The sequence below is a fragment of the Hypanus sabinus genome, chromosome 13 (genome assembly GCF_030144855.1).
Source record: "Hypanus sabinus isolate sHypSab1 chromosome 13, sHypSab1.hap1, whole genome shotgun sequence".
Classification (NCBI taxonomy): Eukaryota; Metazoa; Chordata; class Chondrichthyes; order Myliobatiformes; family Dasyatidae; genus Hypanus; species Hypanus sabinus.
In genome coordinates, this window is record NC_082718.1 from 52,738,954 (window position 1) to 52,746,114 (window position 7,161).

Sequence of the window (7,161 nt, forward strand, 5' to 3'; positions counted from 1 at the left end):
AGTGACTTCTGCTCATCCCAAATCTGTACTAGCGATCTATAAGCAGTTCACTGCCTGCTGAATTGAAGTGCACAGAAGCTGTAAGTGGTAGATTTCTCCTTTAAATAGCACAGGTACACGTCATTCCCTGCTGATGAAACCCAGTTTCCAATGTATACTTCAGCAGGCCCATGCAATGTATCTGTCATATGCCTCCAGACGAGTGTTAATGCTGTTTGCTATCAACCATCAGTACGTACTCTATATACTTGGTGAACTAACTTGCTATGAACTTAGAGATAACTGGGAAAGAAGTACACATTAAGCATACTATGTCCTGCTTTATTGCACTTGCAAAAAAAAGTCAATAATTCAATCAACTATTTGCCCAAATGCATCTTAAAGACAATTGATTTGCAATTCAAATACTTGGGCTTCTTTTCTAATTCTTTTTGAGAGCCTTCTTCATACCCAAGGTTATTTCTTTCTTCATCCCCTTCTGCCAGTTGATTTTTTTATCCATCTTTAAATCAGGGCTGCAACTGAACAAATGTGGCTGTACAATGCGCATCTTAGCAGCACCATAAACAGTATACGTCTCAGTGACTTGTGTAAGATTACTTAAGTCAATACTGTATCATATACTATTCTTTGTACACTGTCCTCGGGTCCGTCTGTTTCACTCAGTTTAACTCCTACCATGCTTCTCTTTTGGTTTAAGATATTTGTACTCATTATTAGGGATTAACCAATCCAAAGATCAATGCAAATCAAAGATTCCTTTATAAAAACAGTCTTAGATGAGTGTGTCCCCAAAAAATTACTTGGTCTTCCCCAAACAGAAGCCTTGGATTAACTATGAGTTCTAACCATATGCTGAGGGTCAGATCAGAAGCATTCAAGTTTGGGGACCAGGAGATCCAGGTACAATCTCCGGAAAGCCATCTCATAGGTGAAGTGAAGTGGCAATTCTGGACTAAACTGACGAATTCTTACAGCCCCGAATGATCCTGTGATTTCAGTCTCTGAAGCCGATGTGAGAGCATCCTTCAGAAGGGTGAACCCACTGAAAATATTAGGCCCAGATGGGGCATCTGGCTGAATACTAAAGACCTGAGATCACTGAGATATTTAACCTCTCACTTTAGCTGTCTGAGGAGCCCACCTGCTTTAAGCAACCTTCAATTATATTGGCATCTGAGAAGAGCATGGATTCTTTTGTGCTTCATGGATTTACTGTGTATGCCCAAAGGAAAGCAAATCTCAGGGTTGTATATGATGACATGCAGTATATGTACTTAGATAATAAATTTACTTTGAACTTTGAACTTGAAATACACATAGCTCATTATTCCTCCTTTTAAGTTTTACTTACTTACTTACTTACTTACTACCCATTACACTGCTGGTATTTAGGGCAGCAATGAATGACCTCCATCCCTGGCAGTGTTCAGGGTTTCCTTCAGCACGCCAATAGCTTCCTCTCGACTTTCATGCAAGTCCCACGTGGAGACTCAGGAATACCATCACACTCAGCTGTAGAAGTATTCTTCATTGCTGTTTCTGTAACAATTTTGTTTTACTAGTCGGGGTTGCTAGCCCTGAGCTGAACCCCCATGGTTGGAGAACCAGTGGACCTCTCTTAGCCTGGCCTCTACCCTTTGACTTGTTTGCTATGGGTGATCCTACCAAGTGCCAAAGCACAAGGCCCTGACGCCAGCCAACATAGCTCTCTGGGTCACTGAGGCACACAAGCCTCCAAACCCTATGACAAGGTTGTGGTCCCTTGGGGGATGCAATGTTTTCCAACTGTCTAAATCTTAGTCTGCCATTTATGTTTGTCTTAATCACTGATATGTTCTCCCAAGTACTGTTTTCATTCCAACACATAGTTGTAAAAGATTGCTTCCCCTAATAAGAAGGTAAAATGACCAGATTATAACTGAGAATCTCCATTCTCTTTATGAATCCCAGCAGCTCAGCCATACCTTAACTGAGTTGTGATGACGTCATGAATATCACCAATCAATATGGGCAGCTCTTTAGTCAGGAAAAGATAATTGAGTTAGGTAATCATCAGTAGAGTTCGTGGTGATTAATTTGTCTTCCTGGATATTGACCAGATGGTTGGCTATTACCCATTGTTGAACTGGGTTACAGTTAATTTCCAAAGAAAGCATCAAACGATACACAGATGTCTGTGAAAGAAATAGCATCAGAGAATTTGGCGTGACATAATTAAAATTCATCAGCACATAAACCAAATCATATGCATCAAGGAACATATTATGATCTACTGTTGATGCTTCAGAATAACAATTGGTCCTTTAGAATTAACAGGCCTTATACAATTTATAACCTGCTGTGAACAGTTCCAAAACCGGCTGCGAAAGGAGGACAGTTGGGCATGGGGCTAACAAACCTGTAAAAACCCAAGGCTACAAAGCCCCAGCAAAAGCTCCAAAGACCTCATCGCTGGGAAGAGTAGGATCTTCAAAGATGGACTACACCTGGGGACCATTTGAAAGACTGGCCCAGATCAAAGGACTCAGCAAGCTGCTGTTGGCTGCCTACATATGGCCCGGGAGGGGTGATGGACTACCATGCCATACTTCGACAAACTGTATTTGTAATCTAAAATCCCCTGCTCAAAAGAGACAAGTATAATTTAAGACATTCTTTAGAACAATACATTTCACTCAACTTGCTTTGTTTTTTTGAAAAAGGTTAATAAACTAGATGTCATTGAAAATAAATCTTTAAAATTAGATCAAATAATCATGGAAAATCATCATAGGATAAGAAAGAGCAGAATACGATCGTGAAATTGAATGTGATTTATTTTTTGAATAATATCATATTATTGTTAAAGTTAATTTAAAGGATACGACTGATTTTCAAGAAGACCATCTGGACCAATCAACAATAATTAAGGATGAGCAATAAATATTGATTTGATAAGCAATGTCTGTATTTCCAAATATATATTTATAAAAATGGCACTACATTTGCGATGGTTATCATGCAATGTGTTCGTTTGCTTTTAGATTGAGGTCTCTATTGGTAGGTTTTGCTTAAGTGATTCCTGCACCAAGATTATTTCAATAACTTTTCAAGATTATATTCACATTAATATAATATTTCAAGATTATATTCAACAAGTTGTTTGAAACTGGCCTTTGGGATTGAAGAAAAGAACCCTAACAAAAAACAACATTGGTGAAACTTGTTTTGTTAAATGCACACAGCCAATTATTGTGACTTCCATTGTCAGCTATAAAAGACAGAAAAAATTCACAGAAAATGCACTTTTCTGTAGCTTGTTGACTTTTGAAGATTAATATGAGAATTGCAGGAAGTTATTGAATAATCCATTACCTAACAGTGCTTACCGGACGAGGTTTTGCATTCATATATCTTGGTTTGTAATCAAAACTATACACAGTTAAAACATTACTCAAAGATATAAAAATTAAAAAGACCCCAATAGTGTAGTGGTATCAAATTAGAAAAAAATGTGCCAAAAATTTACATATCTATACAATTACAGCTAAAGGACAAAGGGACTGATGAGTCAGATGATTAGCAGATGCTCTTCAGAGCAGAAAGATGTGAAGAGATATAGATTCTCAAAAGCGAGGGAGCTAAATTGCAGTTTTCTGAAGCAAGCTCTGGAACCACGAGGCACAGTAAATTCTCATCATTGACATGATGCAACACAAATAAAAATGATACTGTAAATAAAACACTATTTGTACATCCCACACATATGACAGGCTGCAAAAACTGTGATTTGTTATTGCAAACAAGTATATTTTGACAACCAGGACATTTATAAAACCATATGCCCAGAGTATATTAGGGATGTCCTTTATGTTGATAAATTCTGGGTTTTACATTCTGCATTACCCTCTGGAAATCAGTTGCATTGGTGAGGCCCAGTTTGGTAGAATTATTGCCATAGTGATGTTGTCATCAGCAGAGAAGGACTAAATTGGGTTCTGCCTCCTTCATAAGTGTTTGGCAAGTCTGAATCTTTATCAAATGCTGTTTAGTGCCTGCCATGCAAAGAAATTAAGAAAGATTCTTGTGCACGTTATGTGATAAGGTCAAATTAATCTTGCACCCTGAACATCTAGATATTTGAAGCTATAGATCTCCATCCTGTGGCCTAAAGCTTTCAATTGATAGGAACCTGCCAAACATGCCAAACATTTGTGAAAGAGACAGATCTCAATTTCTCTGCAGATGGCAATATCAATGCAGCAATAATGCGACCAAACTGGGCCTCACCATTGCAAGTGATTACTATAGGGTAACACAGAATAGGAAGCCCAGCTATGCAGATCATAATCACATGAATCACTGGTTGAAAATGCCATTGAAGTTCATGGGATTCTGACTGTTCAAAGTTCAAAGTAAAGTTATTATCTAAGTACTTACATTATATGTCACTATATACTTCCTTGAGTTTAACTTCTTACAAATTCACAGTAGATCCAAATAAACACAATAGAATAAAAGAATATAACCACACACAGCAATGATGGACAAACAACTAATGTGCAAAAGACAACAAACTGTGAAAATATAAAAGGAAGAAAAAACAAACAAAGTAATAAATAAATAAATAGATAGATAGATAGATAGCTAGATAGATAGATAGATAGATAGATAGATAGATAAATAAATAGATAAATAAGCAGGCAATAATATCGAGAACATGAGGTGAAGAGTCCTTGAAAGTGTGTCTATAGGTTATGGAAACAGTTTAGTGATGGTGTGAGTGAAGTTGGGTGAAGTTATTGGTTCAGGAACCTAATGTTTGAGGGGTAATAACTGTTCCTGAACCTGGTAGTGTGGGCCACGAGGCTCCTGTTCATGGATGGTGGGGGTCCTTGATGATGGATGCTACTTTCCTGTAACCACTCTCCATGTAGATGTGCTCAATGGTGGGGAGCGTTTTACCCGTGAAGGACTGGGCTGTATCCATTACTTTTTGTCAGCTTTTCCATTGGTGTTTCCATACCAGGTTGTGATGCAGCCAGTCAGAATACTCTTCACCTATCATCTATAGAAGTTTTTCAAAGTTTTAGTTGACATTCCGAATTATTGCGAAGTTCTGAGAAAGTAGGGACACTGCTGTGCCTTCTTTGTAATAGCACTTATGTGCTCAATGCAGGACAAATCCTCTGAAATGATAACACTGAGGAGTTCAAAATTGCAGTCCCTCTCCAGATACCCCGACAAGGACTGGCCCATGGTCCTCTGGTTTCTTCCTCTTTTAGTCAATAAGAAGCTCTTTGGTTTGGCAGACATTGAATGAGAGGTTCTTGTTGTGGCACCATCCAGCCAGATTTTCAATCTCCCTCATATATGCTACATATAGCTACAAGGAAATCAACTTTCACTTGAACAAGGGATGGTAGCATAACATGTATGAGAATTAACTCTGTGTGTCACGTGCATATTTTGAATAGTGGTCAAGAGGGACTACGTTAACCAAGTTTCTTCTCCTTAAGTAAAAGATGATATGGCCAAATGTACCACCACAATCCTTAGTCCAGATGGGAGCAAACTGGCACACATTGGGAATCAGATCCATACTTTACTGGTCTCTAATCTCAGCTACATCCTAAAAGTTATTAACGGGACATTTAAACAGGTACATAGATACAAAAATCTTGAGAGAGATGTGGGCCAAATGCAGGTAAAAAGGATTGGCTCAGGAAGGCGCCTTGGGATCAAGAGCCTGTTTTCATGCTGTAGAACTCTATGATCTTATAAATAATCTCACTGAACTGTCAACAAAATCACCAGATTTTGATGATGGGATAATAGGAATAATCCTGGGAGACAAGTGAGCCTTATGTTAGCGGTGGGAAAACTAATAGCAAGGAACCTAAGTGACAGGATTTATGAAATTTGGAGAAGCATTGTCTTATTAGGGATAGTCAGCATGGCCTTGTGAAGGGTTGGACATGCTTCATGAGTCTGGTTGAGTTTTTCAAGGAAATGGTAAAATATATTGATTAAGGTCGAGTGGTGGATTTGGTGTATATGGCTTTCAGTAAAACACTTGACAAGGTTTTGCATGGAAAGCTCAACAGGAAAGTCATGAGACATTGGATCAATGGAAACTTGGCAGAGTGGATTCAGCATTGGCTAGGCCTCAAAAGACAAAAAGTGGTAGTAGGTGGAGTATTTTTTGCCTATAACAAGCAAGGTTCCCCAGGGAGCCATTATTAAACCCATGCCCTTTGTGATTGTAATAAGTAACTTGGATGAAGAAGTGGTTTAGTAAGTTTGCAAATGACATAAAAGCTGTTGGTATTGTGGATAGTGTAGAAGGTTGTCATGGGTTATAAAAGAACAGGATGCAGAGCTGGGCTGAGAAATGGCAGATGGAGTTCAACCCAGAAAAGTGTGAAGTGATAAAATTTGAAAGGTCGAACATGAAAGAATACAGGGTTAATGGTACAATTCCTTACAGTGTAGAGGAACAGAGGGATCTTGGGGTCCACGTCCATAGATCCCTCAAACCTACTGCACAAGTTAATAGGATGGTTAATGTTACGCTTTTTTTTAACTCCAAACCATTAAACTAATTGAAAGGAAAACAAGGGAGCCAAGAGATATGAGTTTTAGTTCATTTTTTACTTTCAGTAAGACACCCATGTATCATGTGATGGAGTGATGGTGTGTGCCATTTGTGTACTTTTACAGATAATCCACAATGTATTATGTAAACAACAAAGATTGCTTAATCACACAATATATTTTCTGCATTACTCAAATATTACTGAAATATTAAATACACAACACCCCTCCCTGCTTAGCCATAAACTCCAACTCAATATAGAATGCACCTCAACTATATACGTATTATACTATATAATATACACTATAACTATTATATATAGATATCGACAGCAATTGGCCATTCAGGCCTAAAGACTTAATCACTGTGGAGGCTTTCTTACTCTTGTGGGATAACATCTCTCCTGACGGTGGGGGTGTCACTCTGCTTGGCAGGAGAGCCTTGCAGCTGTGAAACAATCTAAGGTTCTGGAGCTCCCTCCTTAGTGGCTGTAGGAATTGAATCTGGGACTGCAGAAAGCAGTTCTGACAGCTCTGGAATTGACTCTGGGCATATTGGCATCTCAAACAGTGCATGTCAAG

At 38.5% G+C, this 7,161-nt stretch overlaps 1 pseudogene; it reads right to left on the reverse strand.

The window, feature by feature from the left end:
• LOC132403367 (1-phosphatidylinositol 4,5-bisphosphate phosphodiesterase delta-4-like) overlaps window positions 1-2,452 on the reverse strand; it is a 45,498-nt pseudogene extending 43,046 nt beyond the window's left edge.
• Between the last annotated feature and the right edge of the window lie 4,709 nt (window positions 2,453-7,161).